Here is a 27500-nt window from a genome sequence, read left to right on the forward strand (position 1 = left end):
AAATAAAGGTCCGCATGCCTGATAAGTCAGTGAAGTATGGCATCAAATTGTTTATGTTGTGTGACAGTACCAATGGTTATTGCAAGAAGTTTGATGTTTATGTTGGCAGTGATAAAAGGAATGTTGGAAACCTTGGAAAGACAGGTAAAACTGTTTTGAACCTTTTGCAAGGTTTAGAGAACACACATCACCGCGTGTATATGGACAACTTTTATACCAGTCCCATTCTTTTTCTTGCAATGAAAAGCATTGGTTTGTATGGTTGTGGAACTGTGAGGAATCGCAAAGGCTTTCCCATGAATGAGTTACAAGCAGTGCAAACAACACAGAGGGATGATATTGCATGGCTTAGTTGGAATGACGCTATGTTGGCATTGAAGTGGAAGGACAGAAAGGAAATCTTTGCACTGAGCACCATACATTCTTCTCCAGTACCCAGACCAGTTCCCAGAGTTCGTGACAATGAGGATGGTAGTGATGAAGAGGGTGATGATGCTACTGTCACTAGAAGGGTAAAAGAAAGAGGACAGGGGAGACAGTTGACCATATCATGTCCACACCTCATCAAAGATTACAACAAGTTCGTGGGGGGAGTGGACTTGCATGATCAAATGACATCTGTGAACAAGTCTAAAAAGCAAATGAGGTGGTACATGAGAATGTTTGTGAAGCTCCTTCAAATGTGTGTCTTCAATGCCTATGTTATTGAATCCCATTACATGGAACATCAGCGTCATGGCCACAGAAAGAGAGATCTTCTTAGCTTCAAACAGGAACTGTGCATTCAGTTAATTGGAGATTTTCCCACAACCAATGGGAACAGCCACTCGAATGAGTACCCAGAGAGAATGGATGGTGTAGGCGAGCATATCGTTTGTCGTGGTGATGGCAATGATCACCGGTGTGCTGTTTGCTTGAAAAAGCAGCAAGAATTTATGAGGATGAACAGAGGAGTTAGAAAGAAGGACTGTCCATTCAAAGACAAGAAGAGCACTTTCAAGTGCATGAAGTGTAATGTTTATCTTTGCATTGGAAAGGAGGGCTCTAACTGTTTTTATGATTATCATTCAAGGTTGCAATACTGGCTTTAGACTTACAGAACTAATATTGTATATACACAAAAACTGAACAATGCTGTGGATAAAATAGAGCAAGGATTGATCATCAAAGACATTTCGTATCAGATAAGTCAGATAAGGCATAATAATAATGCAACCCAGGTACATGTACCAGTTGAAAACTGTTCAAATTTTATTGACTTCAATTTGATGGCTTTTGGCAGGGACACTTGTATTTGAAAGAGACATGTTCTGTCTCAGTTCAAAGGCAGAAATACCACCAGTTAAGTGCATCTCTGTCCCCAACCTAGAAGAGCAACATCATTAGTCTGTAGTTTTTCATATTGACCAACTTAAGAATGTGGTATTTCAGTCAGTGTTGAATATGTAAACATATAACTTACCTTAAATGAAAGAAACATTTCTCATGAATAAATTGATATATGGTGTGCTTTATACAAAAATGCATTCTTCTATGAGAAAAATGCACTTTTTTCGAACTTGCGCATTTTAGGGAATAATCGCAAAGGTGCCAGTGTCCAGGGTACTTTCCGTCTGAAATAGTTGGTGGTGAAAGGGTTAAAGCAGTATAGGGCGGTATAGGGAAATGGCGGCATATTTTCTCAGGGCGGTACAGGGCCGCTTAGTAGGGAAAGGGTTAAGAGGGCAGTCTCTGTGCTGTGGGACTGTTGATAGTCCGCTTGTAGCTTTGGATGGAGATTATTTGATGCCAAATAATGATGGACTTGCCTGCAACAGTTCTTTCAATAACTTGTGATACAAATGCAAGATTTGTGAATGTTTGAGAGTTATTGAGGTCATCCTTATGCAACGAAACTTTCTTTAAAAGCAGTAGGAAAAATGCCTGCTCTCAGTGAAGAGTTAACTAGAGATGTTTAAGCTGCAAGTAGTTCATCTGAAGAAGACTTCAAAGTTGGAATCGGATCGAAGGGACATGACTTTGAGGCTGACTTTTCTATCGTTTTGCGAACGACCTTCGAAGGCACCTTTGTAAATTTTGCTAATGAACAGTTGGAAGATTGTGTATTGCCAGCAGCAGGTGTGATAGCTGGAGAGTTAAGTAAGTCGTGTCACAGGTTTATAATAAAGTGAGCGCTAAACCTCTCAGTAAGATGTTGTGCTGAGCTGTGGGATGGAAGAGAAGGTACAGGTTTGACTCTAAACATGCAATCAACCAGGCGAAAGAGTTGACACTGGTCAGCAGACTCAATCTTGGACTTATAGTATTCAGTCATTGAGTTAATGGTGCTGTGTAGTTGCGACGTTTTTATCTCGGTATAGTTGCCTATGCGCCTCCAGTGCTGAAGCTCTGTAGGCACGCTCGCAGCGGCATTTTTGTTGCTTTGAGTCCCGAAGTGCAACATTAAAGCATGGTGTGTGTGGGGGAAGTGTAATAGAACAAGACTCCTCAGAGGCATGTTTATCAAGCAGCTGTCGAACATCTGAGTTACAGAGATCAGCAAGTTTATTGGGATTGGAGCTGTCTTGATTATTTAGTAAAGATGATTTGATGTGATTTTGAGGCAGCCAGCTTAGCAAAAGCAACAGAACATAACACTACATAGTGATCAGTTGGAAGATTGCGGAGGGATTGAAGCAACAACAACAACACAGAATCCTCCTTTCGATAATTGATGAGGTCTAATGTACGTCCACTACGATTGGTGGGGTCAGGTACATGTTGTTTGACACCCGCTGATTCTAACAGATCCCTAAAAGCATTTGAAGAAGCATCAGTTGGAACATCCATGTGAAAATCCACAGACATGGCGTTCCATCTGCCCCTCATGCAACATAGCCAGAGGCCTTGCTGCACCTATCACTTGCTGTTTCTAGCTCATAATTTAGTGTATATGTAATTATTGTATTTGCATTTTATTATTATTACAAGTTCATATTGTCAAGGGGCCACAGTAAATGGCGCAAGCTGTTGTGGCGCTCTGTCAGCTTGACTGGCAAAGTTAAATAAATGAAAGTTAAAATCCCTATTAAGTAAAAGGTAGCCAGGAGCGAGAGTGAGCAGTTCAACAAGAGTCGAGAATTCCTGAAAAAATGTAGCTGGTGTTGCTGAGGGTTTCTTCGAATGAGGTGGTCTATGAGTGGTTATCAGTCTGATCGAAGATGTACCGTGGCTAATATCTAAGTCAAGGTATTCCATAGATGTGAACGGAATGCAGGCTCTTTAATGTATCATGAAGCCCTCGCTTAAGAAAATGCCAACTCATTATATCTTGTTAATGCCTTAAGTCTACGTCGTGGGATCGCGTGGGATCATGCTAAATGTGTTTTGTGTTCTACACTTAGAAGTGTTGGAAGTGTAACAGCGTCTCAGCATTGAAACATCCCCAGAATTCTCTTGACAGAATTCACAATATACATCTGTAGTGTTCTGCGTAGCGCCGAGTTGGCTATAATCACCTCCTTTTCAATCAGGATGAAACAATAAGGTAAACATTTTTGTTGTTGTTACATGATCTCAAAACGCAAAATTATCGACAGTGGGAATTACTGGCTTTTGAACTTCACAGTTTCGCATCATTGAATGTGTTTATGCTGAACTTTCTTCCCGGACTGCATTGTTGAAAAGTTGCTGTATTTCCGAGGAAGACACTTCCCCAAACTGTTGTTTTCAGCCATTTTGCTGGAACAAAACTTCGTGCCGATTTTTTTTTGAGACACTGCTCTACAAAACCTTGTTTGCTGATAACCAGGATTTGGTGAGCCAATCAGAAAGCTAGAAATGTAATAGCTGTTGGTTGAGTATGTACTAATTGGTAATATGGATTCGCAAACACGCTTTTTAGTTTGGTTTTGATGCAAGTTCAGGGAAGTTATGTAAGGTACAAATATCCTGTGTTCTTTACAATTGCATTGCTACAAGATGAACATACAGATTCATTACTCAGTTGTATAAGAAAGAGGGATTTTAATTCCTGGGTCACCATATTAGCTGTAGTCAATGTAAATATGTCACTTAATACTGCATCAGCAAGGAGCATATATTGTTTTACTACAATCAAAGAAATGTGAACCAGGGTTTTCTCTATGTCTCTGCAAAGGTTGAACTTACAAGATGGCATGTGGTGAACCAGACCTTTGAAAACAGTATTCAATTCAACTTTCATTTTGCATTTATCTGTTCCTCCACTCTTTTGGAAAGATTCCAATGTGGCGCCTGTGTTGTGTTTTTGAGTGCCCCCAAGAAGAAAGCGATTAAAGCCACACAACATCTTCAGTGCAGTCCACAAGCACAAAGGCTGTACGGAAAAGAGGGATATGAATAATTTAGCTGAATGCTCCTGACAATGTAATGCTTTGCACTTTGGACTAAGTGGTTTGCTTTGATCAATATAACAGCACCACATAACTTCTATTGTCCATTGCCCAATAATAACACCGCCACATGCTCTAAATGGTGCATTGCATGCAGAAAAGTTTAACACGATTTATAACTTGCCTGAGTAGAAGGGAGGCGTATTCAAAATGAAATATAAACTTTTGACACAAAGATAGCCGCTATGATTGATGTTTGTGTTGTATATTGAAAAAAAGAAGGAAAAGATTACTTACCAACACTGGACAAAGCTGTGATAGACAGGAAATGTTAGCCTGCGTATCAGGCTCTTCCAGTTTCCTGTCCACTGCTGGGTGTGGCTGCCTTGACAAGTGTGTTCTAAAATAAACTCGCTTGGGGTCCCCCAAGGGGTCAACTTCTCGGACAAATTTTTAGAAATATGATGTTCACTTATACATTAGACTGCACAATTTTTCTTACGTTAGCACAGTTGTAGTTGCGTGCATCGAAATAAATTTATAATTTGTAAATGTTAGGTTTGCGTTTTGCAATCTACATCTGTTCCATCAAATTTTAAAATGCCTCATCCACTCCATGTGGGAGGCGCGGTGGCCTCATGGTCAGTGTGCTCGACTCTGCATCGAGTGGTCCAGGTTCGGGACCTGGCCGGGGACATTGTGTTGTGTTCTTGGGCAAGACACTTTACTCTCACAGTGTCTCTCTCCACCCAGGTGTATAAATGGGTACTGGCGAAAATGTAGGGGTAACCCTGCGATAGACAAGCATCTCATCCAGGAAGGAGGGGTTGAAATACTCCTGGTCGCTTCATGCTACGGAAACCGGAGATAAGTGCAGGCCTGGTGGGCCTTCGAGGTTTGTAGCGGACTTTACCTTTACCCTCATCCGGTCCATGAATGAGCCGAAAAAGCAGAGTTCTGTTTCCTGGTGTCAAGTCTGCACTCCAAAAGGGTGGGTACCATCTTCGAAATCATGCAAAATGTTATAAATTTAATGCAAAAACCAGTTTTGTGACAACAACAGCCATGATGGCTCAGTAGCATCAGATGTGACAGGACCCGAGTTCAAACAGTGGGTCAGGCAGTCCACACGATAGGGAATTCAACAAAAAGTGCATTTTTCATGTGCTCAGTAGAGCTGAGGGCTGGAGTTCGAATCATGCAGGACAAGTGTAAAACCACTGTACGGAGTTGTGAGTATCCCCCAGATCCCTGTTTGCTAGGTTTAATCCAATTTCCATGGGGCATGCACATTTGTGACTACTTTATATGATATAAACAGAAGGAAAACAAAACCTCACCCCTCTGGTCAACATGTGTATCAGTGCTGAGATACCTTTTAGAATTGCATTTCTTGCAACATACAGCATAGGCATGATGGCAATCAACCACTTGTTTGAGTAATGGCACCTCATTACCAAAAAAGGAAATATGATATGGTAATAAAAATAAGCGGAAGAAAAGCAAAACCTGAACAATTTGGTCAAAATTTGCACCATTGTTGAGATGCCCTTCGCTAATGGTATTGCTTCTAACTTATTGGTGAAATGGAAAGCTAGTACTCTTTTGCACAATTAAAACCATGTGGCAGTGAAAAGGAATCCAAAAGTAGAGGTTCTTTTCATAAACAGGGGAAACAGAACATAATCTCCCTTCAAAATCTGCACCATTTGACAATTGCGTTTGTTCCAACATAGCTCATAGGCTCAAGTCAAATTGTGGCCTTTTTGTTGAGGAATTTGAATGGTTTTATAAAACAGTTCCAAAGAATGGAATCGTTTGTGTATCAAGGCTTCAAACAGGTAACCACGACGTTTGCTAAATTGTTTTTTTCAGCAATTGTAGTGCTGATGTTGCACAATGGAAAGTTCAAAGAACTTCCGAAAAGAGAGGCCCGTATTTACGTGTAGAAATGGGCATAGCAGGAAAAAAACGCGAAGCAGTACAGGCAATATTTAATAATTCAAATGTTTTATGAAAACTGTAACAGAGCTACTGATGGAAATACATTTTTACATAACAATACAATTTAAGCATAATGTGTTTCCTTGTAACATTACTGAGAAGTAAAAACTGAAATCCCATAAGGATTGAAAATATAAGAGTGGATACTCACTTTACTATCTTAACAGGAACAATGCAAGAAAATTGATATGAAAATACAATGTAATACAATGTTGCATTATTACAAATATACTAACACAAAAGTGTTTTTTGGTAGGGGTGTAACGATGCATATAACTTTCCTTTCGATTATTGCCTTTCAATTTCGATTATTTCAATTTGATTATGCAAGTGTTTAATTCCTATCATGCAAAAATAACTAACAAAGGATTTCAGATCAACAACAACTCCTTTAACAGGGATCAAATTTCAAGGAGTGGTAGAAGGGACTCATGTTTACTAGGCCACAGAAAATGCCGCATTAGTTGAGGTTGTACAACTTAATCAGACTCTGATTTTACAAACGTCTTCATTCTAGTATCAGAAAATAGTAGTATCATTTTCTTGGTCAGGCTAGAGTCTGTAATTGAGGTAAGCAAAAATCGAACAAAAATCGAAATGTGGAACCAAAGAATTGTAAATCGAACCAAATTGTCATAATTGCGATTAATCGTTACACCACTATTTCTTGGTAACATAACTGTAAATCTGAAATCCATATCTTTAATTTCACACTGTACATATCTGAATATATTTGGCAGAGTATCTACCGGTCCCCATAAGCACAAGTACAAACGTGTTAATTCACATCCTCTTGTGTGGAGAGCAGACCACACACACTACATATGGGCAGATAGTTGCTTTATAATTTTAGATTTATTCTCATATGTTACATTTAAAACTGGGGCATCTAAAAGTGCTTCTATTACCTGTTCTTCATTCATAGAGTGTGGAAGATGTAACAAGTCAAAGATTTGTTTGATTTCTTCATGGAAGAATGTTACAACAAATTGGTTATCATCCTCTGATACCTTGGCTTGGGCATAGCAGCTTTCAAGGCATTTATCCTTTTTCTGGGTTAGGCCACAGTGATGACACTTGAGGATTTTGGGAGAGAAAGATCCATCAGCAATCTTTTTGTGGCATTGTAGACAGGAAAGGTATTTTCCAAACTCTGTCAAACCATTGATCTCAATTGTTGCCTTTGTGGTTGTAAAAGAATCCGGTAGTTCCAGAGGTTGGGCTACAGGTTCAGGAAAGTCTTCTGCCTCTGACAGTGTGCAGTTTTGCAGTGTTGTTCCCAATGCTAATTTGTCAGATTTGCACTCTTTAATAACTCTGACATTGTGAAATGTGTAGGTCTTGCCTTCCTGGACATCATTAATGAAATCTTCCCATACTGTAAGTTTTATTGTTCCTGATGGGTCAGCGAGATAACAGTCAGCCTTTCGCTTCACACCATTGCTTGTGGTCACCATTTTACTGGCACCCATACAAGCGACTTTGGTTTTTATAGTGATCAGTTGTTGGAAGTGTACTCCTGATAATGATGCAATGTTATTTGTTTGTGGTATTGGCTTTGGAGGAAATGAAACTTCAGTTTCAGTAATTTGAAGCCTATTGTCCATAAGTATTTAAACTGTCATCTTCTTTGATTCTAAAGTTTGTGAGCTTCACGGGGCTACTTGCTTTACTTCTGGTCTGCAGGTCACTGTGCTTTTTTGGTGAGAAGTAGATTGCTCTTACAGCTTACAGCCACTTATTTAGGATTGTCCATTTTGCACCTGTTGAAAGAGAGTTGGATATTATTATTATTATTATTATTATTATTATTATTATTATTATTATTAGAATGACAAGTTTGTCTTGCTAGGGAGAAAATTAATAGCCCACAGGGTTACCATCCAAAATTGGACAATAACCTTAGGCTCAAATAATGCAACAAAGTTACCTCTGTATGTATTTTTACTTTATGTTTGAATTAATGCACAGATTGCTTTGTGATCAGAAAAGTATGTTTCTAAAATGTGTAAATTGAGTTGATTTTGTGGTAAATTAGTGTAAATATGGTCTATGGTTGTTCTGTTGTCAGTGGTATAATATGATACTAATTGCTTATATAGGAATTTTGTATTTTTCATTTAACCAGTTGACATTGAAATCTCCAATGAAAATGTTGAAATCTGAACAATGAAGAGTGAAAACGTCCATCAATGATGCGCACATCTGCCTGACTGGCACTCTTGGTGACCTATATACACTTATTATGGTAACATGTGCCAGTGTGGACACTTTTATGATGGTTGTTTCAACACCGCTAGTGTTCTTGCAAACTGGATACTCAGGAATAAAGGAAATTCTACTGTAGACTGCTGTTCCACGATATGGTCTTTTGTTGAGTGATGCAGACTAACTGTCATTTCTAAATAAAGTATATCCATTGATGGCATAGCTAATACTGCTGTCTAAATGGCATAATCTTGTTTCTGAGAATATATTGACGTCAATGTTTGAATAGTTTAAGTCCCTGCGTACATCTTCAATATGTCTATGCAGTGACCTTGAATTAAGGAAACATATCTTATAAGCACTTTGACTCGTTTCATAGATAGGAATTACAGAAAGTTTGACACGCCTTTCTGTTCTTAAACGTTGCATTTCTGCTTTGACATCAGGATTGACAGCTATTTTGCTTTCACAAAGGTCAGTGATATTAAGACCCCCAATGGTTATTACTCTACTGAGTCCTACATTATGTATGTGAGGTATTTCTTTCCTGGTGTCAAAGTTAGCAACTATTTTAGTCTCTGTATCACCTTGTGACCTGTGTATGGTTTTAGCAGCTGCAGGTCTCAGTGGAAACTGCTTTTTTACAACCTGAGCTGTTTTGTTTCTTCCAACTGCAAATTGTGCAGTGACAGGTTTGATAGGAGTCCATCCACGTTCAACTCCTTGGACATACAAAGGCCTGTTATCATGTCTAGTTTTTTCTCCAACATCTACATGGTCAAATTGTACCCATATTATACCAGATGGTTTGTTTCTGTCATGTAATTGTATCTTCTTGATGATATTGCTAACCCTTACCCAAAATGACATTGCAAAAATTAAAGAAAGATGCATTTCAGAAAACTCTGAAAACTACTCGATTGATGTTCCTCATTTGTTCATACAAAATTCTAAAGTTGATGAGTTCAATAATAGAGTTCACATGGCAGCAACTGGTGACAAGTATACCATCAAAGCAGTAGATGGTGTTATAGGAGCTAACTCTCCAGAACTCAGAGACAAGATCTTAAAGCAAATACCACTTGACCCTTGGAAAACTAAGGAATTAGCTTCAAAACGTCAGCTTGCTGAGGCTGAGAGAACAGAAATTGCAATAGGGTTTGAATACCTTCTCTCAACCTATTAAGAATTTCAGCAAACTCGTAATCTCTTCCACTTCAAACATTGAAAATGTTCTTGCCATAGGTTAGGGGCAAGGGCTCCATATTCTGAGAATTTCATATCTTTAAACACATAGCTGTCCATAACAGGTTCTAGTTGAAATAGATCACCTAGTGCAATAATGCTTACACCTCCAAATATCTCTCTACTGCCCTTGATATCCTTAAATCTATTATTTATTTGAACATTAAACATAGTATTGCCTATCATGGATATTTCATCTAAAAACATTAGCTGAACTGCACGAAGTTGACACTGCTTGTTAGTCTGCTTGAGTCAAGAGCTTTATATGTCTTTAGAGACTGGCATGCTGGTATTGCCAAGGCACTGTGTACTGTGTTTCCTTTAATGTCATAAGCAGCTTTTCCAGTAGGGGCAAGCAATAATATTTTAACTTCATTGAAATTTTCACCAGCTCTTGAATTATAATATTTCAATGCTGCCTGATATAATGCTTTCGTAAGATGGGACTTGCCCACTCCAGCTCCCCCAGAGAGAAAGTAGTAAAATGGTTTGTCAGATGTTTTGATAAGATGTAAGATGTGATAAAAAAAACTCTTTTTGTTTTTGGTTTAGTGTCTAAACCAATCCCCTGTACTCCTGATCTTGCAGTTCATTTAATATAAGTGGTTCAGTACTTGCAACAGTGGAAGGAATACCAATATCATCTGATAAATCATAATTTTCACTGAAATCTGGATGTAGATCTTCAACACCCTCAGCTTCGTCTTGGTATTCTCTGTTTTGTGTAATTGGTGCTATTAAATCAAACTGGGCATCATCATCATCCTTATCATTCAAGTGTTCCTGGATTTTATCCAAATCATCACTAAAAACAGCATATTGTTTCATTTGGTCATTTATAGCATCTTTCATAAGTAGAAAACGAGCTTCGTAGGAAGGACAATTAGCTTTTAAGTCAGTTGTTCATTTCTCCATGATGTGAAAAGCATGATCAATTCACAGTAGTGTTTTTCTGGATCTTTTTCTTTATTGAACCACACACTTCTAATAACTCTAGCTGTTGATCTTTTTTTCTTTTGACTATTACTGCTATTTTCAAGGGCATCATCATTGTGGTCAGTTACTATTTCAAAGGGAAGGTTATCAGTGTCATTTTGAAATGATTTCTTGATATACGGTTTTCCTGATGAGTCATACCATGCTGGCCAATCAGCTAATGTCAAATGCTCAAGACTAAAGTGACGTTTTGCATATCTTTGCAAAAGACCACCTGTGTATAGTTCTTCACAATCATCTTCCATTACTATAATGTCATTGATTGGCTTCAGAAGCTGCACTCTTTCATTAGGAGGTGCAGTGTTTATAAATATCACTTGCCTTGATGATGTCTTCCTAGGAAGCTGAAGAACAATGTTAACAGCTTCTTGTGCACTTATTTCAACACTGTTTAAAAATTTGTTTCCAATAGCTCTAACTTGTTGTTTGATGTTAGTGTTCCTTTAGAAGCAGTTCCTCAAAGGTAATACATTCACCATCTTTCAAATCATTTAATTGTGTTTTGATAGTTTTCCAAGTTTCTTTGTGTTGTCTTATTTCCTGTTGTGACACTTCTGAATTTAAGGGATATAAAATTTCAGTTGCCCTCATAGGAGGCTGTGGATAATTAAAGCGGCATTCATTCTTTGACTACTTTCTGCATGTGTGAGAATGCCTGTGAATTTGCCTATTCACCAATTTCTGCAGTTCTAGATCATCAACCGGCCATTTACAACTAATGATCTGATCAATGAAGTCTGTAACAATAGCATCATCATCAACTCCAAATACTGGTGCACTGTTTAGCCATACAAGCACGTGGTTGTGACGTGAGTCTCGCTGCTGGTATCCACTCTATAGAACCAGTCAGATATTTTTCCCAGAGGTTGGGCTCCTTTTAAGAGAAAGTTAGTCAAAAGCTGACTAACTTGATAATCAAAATGTCTGGCACATGTTACTGGGTCACTTTGAATTAACCTACATTTTTCATCCCAATTCATATCTTCTGAATCAGTATTTGTGTACTGTTTGTGATCAACTAACTCACCAAGTATTCTAAGCAAATGGATCCATTGTGTTTCTGCTGATGAGAAACTACAAAATAACGAGGCTGGGCCTAATTGTCTGATCATAGCAAACAAGTCTTTTTTGGCCTTTTCAACTGAAATCCTTCATCATGATGAATTAATTCCTCTATTGCTCCTTCTTGCTTCTGTTGTGCTGCATTCAAAGTTTTGCTATTCCCATTGCACTTTCTAAGAGCCAGTTGAGATTTTCCCAACAGTATTTTCATTTGTAGTTTCTTTGTTTTGAAAAAGATGTTTTCAACACACATGGCAACTCTTCTATCTGACCGTCGTAATTCAGATTTGCAAATGTCACAATAATGAATGCTAACAAGCCTATCTTTATTTTCTGGTCGTTTTTGACCAAGAAAGATAACAGGATATGCTAATTCTTCAGAATACTGATCTCTGAATATGCTTAAAGGTTTGTTGTCTTCACTTGGGGCAACACTTAAAATAGTCTTATTCTCACTGTCTTCAACAAAATCTGTGGTCGTTAACTTAGTGTCAGTAACTCCAGCAGGTATTTCCGCTTCAAGAACTTTGTTAGAGTTAATATTAGTTTCTCTATGCCTAGTGTTATCAATATCCTGTACCTGCTCATTTCTACTTTCAATATCACTGTCATCTAATGAACAGTTGGCATTGCATTCTACTCCCCAGTTTTGATTAACTGTTATTCCTTCTTGTCTATACAGGCTACTGTTACTGACAAGCCAGGTGGCTGCTTGAACAACTTTGTGTGGTCTTATGTTGAGAGACAATGCTGAACTTTTGTATTGGTAATTTTCGCTTTAAATTCACCTTAATTGTACCAGTTTCACTGGGTAACCGTGGTAACATATTGACAGTATCAGACACTTCTGCTGGTATATTGACATTTCCATGTATTTTGAACTGTCTTCCACTTGGCGCTTGCATTAATTTTTGAAATGTAAGTCTAGGAGCTAGAAGTCTACATTCCAGTTCATTTAAGTCAAAAAAGCCTGGTTTTGTTAGAAATTGCATTCCATTCAGAAGAGCACTAGGAGGAACGTTATCCTTTGCTAAGTAATTATGGCATGTTCAGCACAACCACTCTTTATTCTGAACACTTTTACGGTTAATCAAATATTTTTCAGCAGCTGCAGGGTTTGACTTTCGTATTGTATCAGCAGAAGAAACACTGTGTTTATACCACAGCTGGTCGCAACAGCTACAGATAAATAATGGACCTTGGGACACTAGTTTATGAAAATCTGATATGAAATAATCCGAATGGCATATTTTTTTTGGTTTCCTTATTACTTGTTGTAGTTGTTGCTACTTCATTTTGACACTCAGCATTCTGATGTTTGTTAGTGGTACCACTTAGTTCTTTAACTCCACATTCAAGACTAGGATTGTTTTCATGAGATTTTCCCTTCCTACTTTCATCAGCCTTCTTTTTTTCCCTATATTCTCTCATGTAAGCATTGCGCTTGGTTTTTGCAATTATTTCATCAGCTATCTTCGCTTTCTTTTATTCCACCATGCTATCATCACTTTGTTTTTCAATGTCACATTCAGTGTTCTGATCGTTGTTAGAGGTAGAACTTTGCTTTTTAATTCCACGTTCAAGACTAGGGTCGTTAGATTTGCCCTTCCTACTTTTGTCAACCTTCTTTTTTCCCCTACATTTCCTCATGTAAGCATTGTGCTTGCTTTTTGCACTTGTTTCATCAGCCTTGTGTTTTTTCTCCCTATATTCCCTCATGTAAGCATTGCGGTTCCTTTTCACACATTTTATCAGTCTTGTTTTCAAAGTTCCGACTTTTGTAAGCACTAGAGCTTTGTTTTTCAGCCTCACATTCAAGACCACAACTGTTTTCATTAGACATCTTCTTTTTACTCTGTTCAGTCATGTTACTGTCACTTTTCCTTTTTGGACTGTAATGTGATTTTTCAGAGAAAAAAATTTGTTCTGTAATGCTTAACTCATTATCACTATGCTGACTTTCTAACGAGTTAGAACTACATGTATATGGCACTGTTGATACATAATGTACTTCATTTAAATGATCTAAATATATTGTTGCAGGTAGCTGTTGTGATAAATGAACTGGCTCTACCAAAGTTGTGTCAGCAAAATTTTCATGGGATTCTACAATATGAATTCTCACATTTTGTGACTCTGGAACTGCTTGTACAATGGCAGCATCACACCATGAACCTTGCAGTGACATTTCTCAAATATTCGTTCCATGAATTATGGGTATTGCTTTCAATAAAACGCTCTGGATTTTCCCTCAGATAATGAATACCAGCTTGTCTAATATACCAGTGATAACTGATAACTGATGTGAAAAGGCTCTGAAAAAACAGTCACCTGCACCGCCAACATCTTGGGATCTCAATCCCAGCTGACGTAATTGAAAGCCCAACAACATGGTGGATCCTACTGACAAGACCTTCATTCTTGACACAAAATCTTTCAATTTGGCTAGTTGATTTTGTTGTTTTATGGTTAGCTAAACAAGGATTATTTGCTTCTTTGCTTTTTCCTAACAGCTTCTTTGTGGTTACTATGTTGAGATTCACAAATTTCGAGAAAAAACAGTCAGATATGTTAAGGTACCTTACATACCAGAACTTAAAGTCAGCAGCTAACCTGTACAATCTTGAAGATTTGGTAGTAGATTTCCTTATTATACCTTTCAGTTTGCATCTAGCTTTCTTGTTTTCGTGGACCTTATAATCCTCCTCACCGATAATCTGGATGGCTCTCGCTCTCTACGTCTTTTCATTGGTTTAGCTATTTTGGAATATCTATCACAATCTCTCGCACTCAAAGCTAAAGAAGGTTCAACACCAATACCGGTCATATTTGGATTGAAACATTTGGTAAGATCAACGCTCACATCATTTTCAAACGGATTACTACCGCTAACATAACTTTGTTCACATAAAAATGCTAGAGCTTTCGTAGATGTTTGGTCAATCGATGGTGTTTTCACTTCAACTACAGCAGAGTTTCTGGCTCTGCGAAATTTTCTCAAACGGCGCCTATTTAATCCCACAAAGGTTTTCGTAATCCCCAAACAGGGCTCACTTTTCAGCAGATGCCCTTTTTCAACTGCAGCGCTTGTAACTTTCAGGGAAAATGGGAATCAACCACTCTCTTAGACAGTAAAACAATCGTACAATAAAAGGAATTGAAAAGAAGAGGTAGTTTTCTTAAAGGGAAGGATAAGAAAACTTCACCTTGCTCGTCAACATTTGTCCCAGTGCTGAGATACCTTTTTACGATTGCATTTTTTGCAACATAACGCATAGGCATCATGGGAATCAACCACTCGTTTGAGCAATAGAATCCCACTACCAAAAAAAGAAATGTGCTGTAGTTGTTTAAATAAGTGAAAGAAAAAACAAACCTGAACTCTTCTGTCAACATTTGCACCATTGTTTAGATGCACTTTGCCAATGGTATTGCTTGTAACCTATAGGTAAAATGGCAAGCTTGGACAATTCATTAGAGTGAATCGGAAAAGAGAGTTTTTTTTCATAACTGGAGGGGGAACAAAACATGATCTCTCTGTTTAAAATCAGCACCACTGCTGAGATGCTTCTGACAATTGCATTTCATCCAACATAACTCATGATGGGAGTTTACCCCTTACTTGCGCAATGGAAGGACACAAGTTGAAAGAGAAATACTATGCAGTTGATTACATAGCTCGAAGACAAAGAAAAGGTGATCTCTCAACATTTGTACCATTGTTCAGATGCCCTTGTCCAATTGCCTTGCCTGTACGTTTTTGGGTAATGTGGGAATACACTACTTTCTTAGGCAATTGAAAGCCTGACACAAAACTAGTGAATGGAAAAGGAGAGGTTCTTTTCATAAACAGAAGGAAACCAAAACTCTACGTCTATGGGGAACATCTGCACCACCGCTGATATCTGTTTTGAAAATTGCATTTTTTGAAACGTAACTCAAAGACTTGATTGGGTCTACAACTCGTCTCAGCAATGGAACCGATGAAAGGAAATACTATGCAGGTGTTAAAACAAGTGGACAAAAATTAAAACCCGAAGCTCTGTGGTCAACATTTGCACCATTGGTCAGATGCTGTTTCCCAATTGCATTGCTTTTCACCATTAAAACCTTGTTGTAATATAAAAGTGAACAAAAAAGTGCCAAGTGCTTCTTCATGAATGGAATATGACCCTCTGGTTGACATCTGCAGCAGTGCTGAGATGCCTTTTGACAATTGTTTGTTTCCACATAACTCATAGGCATAATGGAAAAGTACCTCTCATTTTGGCATTGAAATACCCACAACAAAAACGAAATACTATGCGAAGGTTTAAAAAACTGGAAGAAGAACAACACCTGAGTCTCTGGTGAACATTTGCAGCACTGAACAGATGGTCTTTTTGCAGTTACATTGCTTGTAACTTTTGGGTATAATGGGAATCAACTATTGTGTTGGACAATAAGAACAATCTTACTATAAAACTGAATGCAAAAGAAGAGGTTATTTCATAAACGGAAGGGAAACAAAACTTCACCTCTCTGGTCAGCATGTGCATCACTGCTGAGATGTCCTTTTTCAATTACATTTCTTGCAACATTACGCATAGGCATAATGGGAATTCATCACTCGCTTGGCCAATGGAATTCCAGTATCAAAAAAAAAAAGAAATATGATGCGGTTCTTTAAATAACAGTAACAAACACAAAACCTGAACTCTCTTGTCAACATTTGCACCATTCTTCAGATGCCCTTTGGCAATGGTATTGCTCTTAACGTATAGGTGAAATAGGAAGGTAGTACTCTCTTGGACAAATGAAACCATGTGACAATGAAAGACAATGAAAGTGATTCGAAAAGGACAGGTTCTTTTCATAAATGAAGGGAAAACAAAACATGATCTCTATGTTCAAAATCGTTTCTTCCAACATAACAGGAATTTACCTCTCATTTGGGCATCAGAATGCCAACACTAAACAAGCAATACTATGGAATTCCAGTATAAAAAAAAGAAATATGATGCGGTTCTTTAAATAACAGAAACAAACACAAAACCTGAGCTCTCTTGTCAACATTTGCACCATTCTTCAGATGCCTTTTGGCAATGGTATTGCTCTTAACGTATAGGTGAAATAGGAAGGTAGTACTCTCTTGGACAAATAAAACCATGTGACAATGAAAGACAATGAAAGTGATTCGAAAAGGACAGGTTCTTTTCATAAATGAAGGAAAAACAAAACATGATCTTTATGTTCAAATCGTTTCTTCCAACATAACAGGAATTTACCTCTCATTTGGGCATAAGAATGCCAACACTAAAAACGCAATACTATGGAATTCCAGTATAAAAAAAAAGAAATATGATGCGGTTCTTTAAATAACAGAAACAAACACAAAACCTGAGCTCTCTTGTCAACATTTGCACCATTCTTCAGATGCCCTTTGGCAATGGTATTGCTCTTAACGTATAGGTGAAATAGGAAGGTAGTACTCTCTTGGACAAATAAAACCATGTGACAATGAAAGACAATGAAAGTGATTCGGAAAGGACAGGTTCTTTTCATAAATGAAGGGAAAACAAAACATGATCTTTATGTTCAAAATCGTTTCTTCCAACATAACAGGAATTTACCTCTCATTTGGGCATCAGAATGCCAACACTAAAAAAGCAATACTATGAAATACTTAAAAGGAAACCAAAACCTAAGGTCCCTGCTGAATATTTGCAGCATTCATCAGATGCCCTTTTTGCAATTTGCAGCGCTTGTAACTTTTAGGTAAATGGGAATCAACTCCTCTTTTAGGCAATAAAAGAAGCGTACAATAAAAGGAATGGAGAAGAAGAGGTAGTTTTCATAAATGGAAGGAAAAGAAAAGTTCATCTCTCATCAACTTGTGTCCCAGTGCTGAGATACCTTTTGCAATTGCAATTTTTGCAACATAATGCATAGGTTTAGTGGGAATCAACCACTCGTTTGAGCAATAGAATCCCACTACCAAAAAAAGAAATGTGCTGTAGTTGTTTAAATAAGTGGAAGAAAAAACAAACCTGAACTCTTCTGTCAACATTTGCACCATTCTTCAGATGCCCTTTGCCAATGGTATTGCTTGTAACCTATAGGTAAAATGGCAAGCTTGGACAATTAATTAGAGTGAATCGGAAAAGAGAGTTTTTTTTCATAATTGGAGGGGGAACAAAACATGATCTCTCTGTTTAAAATCAGCACCACTGCTGAGATGCCTCTGACAATTGCATTTCATCCAACATAACTCATGATGGGAGTTTACCCCTTACTTGGGCAATGGAAGGACACGAGTTGAAAGAGAAATACTATGCAGTTGATTACATAGCTCGAAGACAAAGAAAAGGTGATCTCTCAACATTTGTACCATTGTTCAGATGCCTTTGTCCAATTGCCTTGCCTGTACGTTTTTGGGTAATGTGGGAATACACTACTTTCTTAGGCAATTGAAAGCCTGATACAAAACTAGTGAATGGAAAAGGAGAGGTTCTTTTCGTAAACAGAAGGAAACCAAAACTCTACGTCTATGGGGAACATCTGCACCACCGCTGATATCTGTTTTGAAAATTGCATTTTTTGAAACGTAACTCAAAGACTTGATTGGGTCTACAACTCGTATCAGGAATGGAACCGCTGAAAGGAAATACTATGCAGGTGTTAAAACAAGTGGACAAAAATTAAAACCCGAAGCTCTGTGGTCAACATTTGCACCATTGGTCAGATGCTGTTTCCCAATTGCATTGCTTTTCACCATTAAAACCTTGTTGTAATATAAAAGTGAACAAAAAAGTGCCCAGTGCTTCTTCATGAATGGAATATGACCCTCTGGTTGACATCTGCAGCACTGCTGAGATGCCTTTTGGCAATTGTTTGTTTCCACATAACTCATAGGCATAATGGAAAAGTACCTCTCATTTTGGCATTGAAATACCCACAACAAAAACAAAATACTATGCGAAGGTTTAAAAAACTGAAAGAAGAACAACACCTGAGTCTCTGGTGAACATTTGTAGCACGGAACAGATGGTCTTTTTGCAGTTACATTGCTTGTAACTTTTGGGTATAATGGGAATCAACTATTTTGTTGGACAATAAGAACAATCTTACTATAAAACTGAATGCAAAAGAAGAGGTTATTTCATAAACGGAAGGGAAACAAAACTTCACCTCTCTGGTCAGCATGAGCATCACTGCTGAGATGTCCTTTTTCAATTACATTTCTTGCAACATTACGCATAGGCATAATGGGAATTCATCACTCGCTTGGCCAATGGAATTCCAGTATCAAAAAAAAAAGAAATATGATGCGGTTCTTTAAATAACATAAACAAACACAAAACCTGAACTCTCTTGTCAACATTTGCACCATTCTTCAGATGCCCTTTGGCAATGGTATTGCTCTTAACGTATAGGTGAAATAGGAAGGTAGTACTCTCTTGGACAAATGAAACCATGTGACAATGAAAGACAATGAAAGTGATTCGAAAAGGACAGGTTCTTTTCATAAATGAAGGGAAAACAAAACATGATCTCTATGTTCAAAATCGTTTCTTCCAACATAACAGGAATTTACCTCTCATTTGGGCATCAGAATGCCAACACTAAAAACGCAATACTATGGAATTCCAGTATAAAAAAAAAGAAATATGATGCGGTTCTTTAAATAACAGAAACAAACACAAAACCTGAGCTCTCTTGTCAACATTTGCACCATTCTTCAGATGCCCTTTGGCAATGGTATTGCTCTTAACGTATAGGTGAAATAGGAAGGTAGTACTCTCTTGGACAAATAAAACCATGTGACAATGAAAGACAATGAAAGTGATTCGGAAAGGACAGGTTCTTTTCATAAATGAAGGGAAAACAAAACATGATCTTTATGTTCAAAATCGTTTCTTCCAACATAACAGGAATTTACCTCTCATTTGGGCATCAGAATGCCAACACTAAAAAAGCAATACTATGAAATACTTAAAAGGAAACCAAAACCTAAGGTCCCTGCTGAATATTTGCAGCATTCATCAGATGCCCTTTTTGCAATTTGCAGCGCTTGTAACTTTTAGGTAAATGGGAATCAACTCCTCTTTTAGGCAATAAAAGAAGCGTACAATAAAAGGAATGGAGAAGAAGAGGTAGTTTTCATAAATGGAAGGAAAAGAAAAGTTCATCTCTCATCAACTTGTGTCCCAGTGCTGAGATACCTTTTGCAATTGCAATTTTTGCAACATAATGCATAGGTTTAGTGGGAATCAACCACTCGTTTGAGCAATAGAATCCCACTACCAAAAAAAGAAATGTGCTGTAGTTGTTTAAATAAGTGGAAGAAAAAACAAACCTGAACTCTTCTGTCAACATTTGCACCATTCTTCAGATGCCCTTTGCCAATGGTATTGCTTGTAACCTATAGGTAAAATGGCAAGCTTGGACAATTAATTAGAGTGAATCGGAAAAGAGAGTTTTTTTTTCATAATTGGAGGGGGAACAAAACATGATCTCTCTGTTTAAAATCAGCACCACTGCTGAGATGCCTCTGACAATTGCATTTCATCCAACATAACTCATGATGGGAGTTTACCCCTTACTTGGGCAATGGAAGGACACGAGTTGAAAGAGAAATACTATGCAGTTGATTACATAGCTCGAAGACAAAGAAAAGGTGATCTCTCAACATTTGTACCATTGTTCAGATGCCTTTGTCCAATTGCCTTGCCTGTACGTTTTTGGGTAATGTGGGAATACACTACTTTCTTAGGCAATTGAAAGCCTGATACAAAACTAGTGAATGGAAAAGGAGAGGTTCTTTTCGTAAACAGAAGGAAACCAAAACTCTACGTCTATGGGGAACATCTGCACCACCGCTGATATCTGTTTTGAAAATTGCATTTTTTGAAACGTAACTCAAAGACTTGATTGGGTCTACAACTCGTATCAGGAATGGAACCGCTGAAAGGAAATACTATGCAGGTGTTAAAACAAGTGGACAAAAATTAAAACCCGAAGCTCTGTGGTCAACATTTGCACCATTGGTCAGATACTGTTTCCCAATTGCATTGCTTTTCACCATTAAAACCTTGTTGTAATATAAAAGTGAACAAAAAAGTGCCCAGTGCTTCTTCATGAATGGAATATGACCCTCTGGTTGACATCTGCAGCACTGCTGAGATGCCTTTTGGCAATTGTTTGTTTCCACATAACTCATAGGCATAATGGAAAAGTACATCTCATTTTGGCATTGAAATACCCACAACAAAAACGAAATACTATGCGAAGGTTTAAAAAACTGAAAGAAGAACAACACCTGAGTCTCTGGTGAACATTTGCAGCACTGAACAGATGGTCTTTTTGCAGTTACATTGCTTGTAACTTTTGGGTATAATGGGAATCAACTATTGTGTTGGACAATAAGAACAATCTTACTATAAAACTGAATGCAAAAGAAGAGGTTATTTCATAAACGGAAGGGAAACAAAACTTCACCTCTCTGGTCAGCATGTGCATCACTGCTGAGATGTCCTTTTTCAATTACATTTCTTGCAACATTACACATAGGCATAATGGGAATTCATCACTCGCTTGGCCAATGGAATTCCAGTATCAAAAAAAAAAGAAATATGATGCGGTTCTTTAAATAACAGAAACAAACACAAAACCTGAGCTCTCTTGTCAACATTTGCACCATTCTTCAGATGCCCTTTGGCAATGGTATTGCTCTTAACGTATAGGTGAAATAGGAAGGTAGTACTCTCTTGGACAAATAAAACCATGTGACAATGAAAGACAATGAAAGTGATTCGGAAAGGACAGGTTCTTTTCATAAATGAAGGGAAAACAAAACATGATCTTTATGTTCAAAATCGTTTCGTCCAACATAACAGGAATTTACCTCTCATTTGGGCATCAGAATGCCAACACTAAAAAAGCAATACTATGAAATACTTAAAAGGAAACCAAAACCTAAGGTCCCTGCTGAATATTTGCAGCATTCATCAGATGCCCTTTTTGCAATTTGCAGCGCTTGTAACTTTTAGGTAAATGGGACTCAACTCCTCTTGTAGGCAATAAAAGAAGCGTACAATAAAAGGAATGGAGAAGAAGAGGTAGTTTTCATAAATGGAAGGAAAAGAAAAGTTCATCTCTCATCAACATGTGTCCCAGTGCTGAGTTACCTTTTCCAATTGCAATTTTTGCAACATAATGCATAGGTTTAGTGGGAATCAACCACTCGTTTGAGCAATAGAATCCCACTACCAAAAAAAGAAATGTGCTGTAGTTGTTTAAATAAGTGGAAGAAAAAACAAACCTGAACTCTTCTGTCAACATTTGCACCATTGTTCAGATGCCCTTTGCCAATGGTATTGCTTGTAACCTATAGGTAAAATGGCAAGCTTGGACAATTAATTAGAGTGAATCGGAAAAGAGAGTTTTTTTTCATAATTGGAGGGGGAACAAAACATGATCTCTCTGTTTAAAATCAGCACCACTGCTGAGATGCCTCTGACAATTGCATTTCATCCAACATAACTCATGATGGGAGTTTACCCCTTACTTGGAAAATGGAAGGACACGAGTTGAAAGAGAAATACTATGCAGTTGATTACATAGCTCCAAGACAAAGAAAAGGTGATCTCTCAACATTTGTACCATTGTTCAGATGCCCTTGTCCAATTGCCTTGCCTGTACGTTCTACTTTCTTAGGCAATTGAAAGCCTGATACAAAACTAGTGAATGGAAAAGGAGAGGTTCTTTTCATAAACAGAAGGAAACCAAAACTCTACGTCTATGGGGAACATCTGCACCACCGCTGATATCTGTTTTTAAAATTGCATTTTTTGAAAGGTAACTCAAAGACTAGATTGGGTCTACAACTCGTCTTAGGAATGGAACCGCTGAAAGGAAATACTATGCAGGTGTTAAAACAAGTGGACAAAAATTAAAACCCGTAGCTCTGTGGTCAACATTTGCACCATTGGTCAGATGCTGTTTCCCAATTGCATTGCTTTTCACCATTAAAACCTTGTTGTAATATAAAAGTGAACAAAAAAGTGCCAAGTGCTTCTTCATGAATGGAATATGACCCTCTGGTTGACATCTGCAGCACTGCTGAGATGCCTTTTAACAATTGTTTGTTTCCACATAACTCATAGGCATAATGGAAAAGTACCTCTCATTTTGGCATTGAAATACCCACAACAAAAACGAAATACTATGCGAAGGTTTAAAAAACTGAAAGAAGAACAACACCTGAGTCTCTGGTGAACATTTGCAGCACTGAACAGATGGTCTTTTTGCAGTTACATTGCTTGTAACTTTTGGGTATAATGGGAATCAACTATTGTGTTGGACAATAAGAACAATCTTACTATAAAACTGAATGCAAAAGAAGAGGTTATTTCATAAACGGAAGGGAAACAAAACTTCACCTCTCTGGTCAGCATGTGCATCACTGCTGAGATGTCCTTTTTCAATTACATTTCTTGCAACATTACACATAGGCATAATGGGAATTCATCACTCGCTTGGCCAATGGAATTCCAGTATCAAAAAAAAAAGAAATATGATGCGGTTCTTTAAATAACAGAAACAAACACAAAACCTGAGCTCTCTTGTCAACATTTGCACCATTCTTCAGATGCCCTTTGGCAATGGTATTGCTCTTAACGTATAGGTGAAATAGGAAGGTAGTACTCTCTTGGACAAATAAAACCATGTGACAATGAAAGACAATGAAAGTGATTCGGAAAGGACAGGTTCTTTTCATAAATGAAGGGAAAACAAAACATGATCTTTATGTTCAAAATCGTTTCTTCCAACATAACAGGAATTTACCTCTCATTTGGGCATCAGAATGCCAACACTAAAAAAGCAATACTATGAAATACTTAAAAGGAAACCAAAACCTAAGGTCCCTGCTGAATATTTGCAGCATTCATCAGATGCCCTTTTTGCAATTTGTAGCGCTTGTAACTTTTAGGTAAATGGGACTCAACTCCTCTTGTAGGCAATAAAAGAAGCGTACAATAAAAGGAATGGAGAAGAAGAGGTAGTTTTCATAAATGGAAGGAAAACAAAAGTTCATCTCTCATCAACATGTGTCCCAGTGCTGAGTTACCTTTTCCAATTGCAATTTTTGCAACATAATGCATAGGCTTAGTGGGAATCAACCACTCGTTTGAGCAATAGAATCCCACTACCAAAAAAAGAAATGTGCTGTAGTTGTTTAAATAAGTGGAAGAAAAAACAAACCTGAACTCTTCTGTCAACATTTGCACCATTGTTCAGATGCCCTTTGCCAATGGTATTGCTTGTAACCTATAGGTAAAATGGCAAGCTTGGACAATTAATTAGAGTGAATCGGAAAAGAGAGTTTTTTTTCATAATTGGAGGGGGAACAAAACATGATCTCTCTGTTTAAAATCAGCACCACTGCTGAGATGCCTCTGACAATTGCATTTCATCCAACATAACTCATGATGGGAGTTTACCCCTTACTTGGAAAATGGAAGGACACGAGTTGAAAGAGAAATACTATGCAGTTGATTACATAGCTCCAAGACAAAGAAAAGGTGATCTCTCAACATTTGTACCATTGTTCAGATGCCCTTGTCCAATTGCCTTGCCTGTACGTTCTACTTTCTTAGGCAATTGAAAGCCTGATACAAAACTAGTGAATGGAAAAGGAGAGGTTCTTTTCATAAACAGAAGGAAACCAAAACTCTACGTCTATGGGGAACATCTGCACCACCGCTGATATCTGTTTTGAAAATTGCATTTTTTGAAAGGTAACTCAAAGACTAGATTGGGTCTACAACTCGTCTTAGGAATGGAACCGCTGAAAGGAAATACTATGCAGGTGTTAAAACAAGTGGACAAAAATTAAAACCCGTAGCTCTGTGGTCAACATTTGCACCATTGGTCAGATGCTGTTTCCCAATTGCATTGCTTTTCACCATTAAAACCTTGTTGTAATATAAAAGTGAACAAAAAAGTGCCAAGTGCTTCTTCATGAATGGAATATGACCCTCTGGTTGACATCTGCAGCACTGCTGAGATGCCTTTTAACAATTGTTTGTTTCCACATAACTCATAGGCATAATGGAAAAGTACCTCTCATTTTGGCATTGAAATACCCACAACAAAAACGAAATACTATGCGAAGGTTTAAAAAACTGAAAGAAGAACAACACCTGAGTCTCTGGTGAACATTTGCAGCACTGAACAGATGGTCTTTTTGCAGTTACATTGCTTGTAACTTTTGGGTATAATGGGAATCAACTATTGTGTTGGACAATAAGAACAATCTTACTATAAAACTGAATGCAAAAGAAGAGGTTATTTCATAAACGGAAGGGAAACAAAACTTCACCTCTCTTATCAGCATGAGCATCACTGCTGAGATGTCCTTTTTCAATTAAATTTCTTGCAACATTACACATAGGCATAATGGGAATTCATCACTCGCTTGGCCAATCGAATTCCAGTATCAAAAAAAAAAGAAATATGATGCAGTTCTTTAAATAACAGAAACAAACACAAAACCTGAACTCTCTTGTCAACATTTGCACCATTCTTCAGATGCCCTTTGGCAATGGTATTGCAATTAACGTATAGGTGAAATAGGAAGGTAGTACTCTCTTGGACAAATGAAACCATGTGACAATGAAAGACAATGGAAGTGATTCGAAAAGGACAGGTTCTTTTCATAAATGAAGGGAAAACAAAACATGATCTCTATGTTCAAAATCGTTTCTTTCAACATAACAGGAATTTACCTCTCATTTGGGCATCAGAATGCAAACACTAAAAAAGCAATACTATGGAATTCCAGTATAAAAAAAAGAAATATGATGCGGTTCTTTAAATAACAGAAACAAACACAAAACCTGAGCTCTCTTGTCAACATTTGCACCATTCTTCAGATGCCCTTTGGCAATGGTATTGCTCTTAACGTATAGGTGAAATAGGAAGGTAGTACTCTCTTGGACAAATAAAACCATGTGACAATGAAAGACAATGAAAGTGATTCGGAAAGGACAGGTTCTTTTCATAAATGAAGGGAAAACAAAACATGATCTTTATGTTCAAAATCGTTTCTTCCAACATAACAGGAATTTACCTCTCATTTGGGCATCAGAATGCCAACACTAAAAAAGCAATACTATGAAATACTTAAAAGGAAACCAAAACCTAAGGTCCCTGCTGAATATTTGCAGCATTCATCAGATGCCCTTTTTGCAATTTGTAGCGCTTGTAACTTTTAGGTAAATGGGAATCAACTCCTCTTTTAGGCAATAAAAGAAGCGTACAATAAAAGGAATGGAGAAGAAGAGGTAGTTTTCATAAATGGAAGGAAAAGAAAAGTTCATCTCTCATCAACATGTGTCCCAGTGCTGAGTTACCTTTTGCAATTGCAATTTTTGCAACATAATGCATAGGTTTAGTGGGAATCAACCACTCGTTTGAGCAATAGAATCCCACTACCAAAAAAAGAAATGTGCTGTAGTTGTTTAAATAAGTGGAAGAAAAAACAAACCTGAACTCTTCTGTCAACATTTGCACCATTGTTCAGATGCCCTTTGCCAATGGTATTGCTTATAACCTATAGGTAAAATGGGAAGCTTGGACAATTAATTAGAGTGAATCGGAAAAGAGAGTTTTTTTTCATAATTGGAGGGGGAACAAAACATGATCTCTCTGTTTAAAATCAGCACCACTGCTGAGATGCCTCTGACAATTGCATTTCATCCAACATAACTCATGATGGGAGTTTACCCCTTACTTGGGCAATGGAAGGACACGAGTTAAAAGAGAAATACTATGCAGTTGATTACATAGCTCGAAGACAAAGAAAAGGTGATCTCTCAACATTTGTACCATTGTTCAGATGCCCTTGTCCAATTGCCTTGCCTGTACGTTTTTGGGTAATGTGGGAATACACTACTTTCTTAGGCAATTGAAAGCCTGATACAAAACTAGTGAATGGAAAAGGAGAGGTTCTTTTCATAAACAGAAGGAAACCAAAACTCTACGTCTATGGGGAACATCTGCACCACCGCTGATATCTGTTTTGAAAATTGCTTTTTTTGAAACGTAACTCAAAGACTTGATTGGGTCTACAACTCGTCTCAGGAATGGAACTGCTGAAAGGAAATACTATGCAGGTGTTAAAACAAGTGGACAAAAATTAAAACCCGAAGCTGTGTGGTCAACATTTTCACCATTGGTCAGATGCTGTTTCCCAATTGCATTGCTTTTCACCATTAAAACCTTGTTGTAATATGAAAGTGAACAAAAAAGTGCCAAGTGCTTCTTCATGAATGGAATGTGACCCTCTGGTTGACATCTGCAGCACTGCTGAGATGCCTTTTGACAATTGCTTGTTTCCACATAACTCATAGGCATAATGGAAATGTACCTCTCATTTTGGCATTGAAATAGCCACAACAAAAACGAAATACTATGCGAAGGTTTAAAAAACTGAAAGAAGAACAACACCTGAGTCTCTGGTGAACATTTGCAGCACTGAACAGATGGTCTTTTTGCAGTTACATTGCTTGTAACTTTTGGATATAATGGGAATCAACTATTGTGTTGGACAATAAGAACAATCTTACTATAAAACTGAATGCAAAA

General features: G+C 37.7%; 1 long non-coding RNA gene and 3 pseudogenes across 2 annotated transcripts in view; 1 reads left to right on the forward strand and 3 right to left on the reverse strand.

The window, feature by feature from the left end:
- Positions 1–27500, forward strand: part of LOC138012784 (uncharacterized) — a 70432-nt gene that overhangs the window by 37815 nt on the left and 5117 nt on the right. Inside the window, exon 4 of one of the 2 annotated variants that reach the window (XR_011125078.1) lies at positions 13911–14130. The exons of the other annotated variant lie outside the window; for it this stretch is intronic. This is a non-coding gene — a long non-coding RNA (uncharacterized lncRNA). Of the gene's footprint in view, positions 1–13910; positions 14131–27500 lie in introns of those variants that run through there. 2 annotated transcript variants of the gene reach the window in all.
- Positions 4293–8239, reverse strand: LOC137967519 (uncharacterized; annotated as a pseudogene).
- LOC137967520 (uncharacterized) lies at positions 8246–9434 on the reverse strand (annotated as a pseudogene).
- Positions 11588–13084, reverse strand: LOC137967522 (uncharacterized; annotated as a pseudogene).

The sequence above is a fragment of the Montipora foliosa genome, chromosome 8 (assembly GCF_036669935.1).
Source record: "Montipora foliosa isolate CH-2021 chromosome 8, ASM3666993v2, whole genome shotgun sequence".
Lineage (NCBI taxonomy): Eukaryota > Metazoa > Cnidaria > Anthozoa > Scleractinia > Acroporidae > Montipora > Montipora foliosa.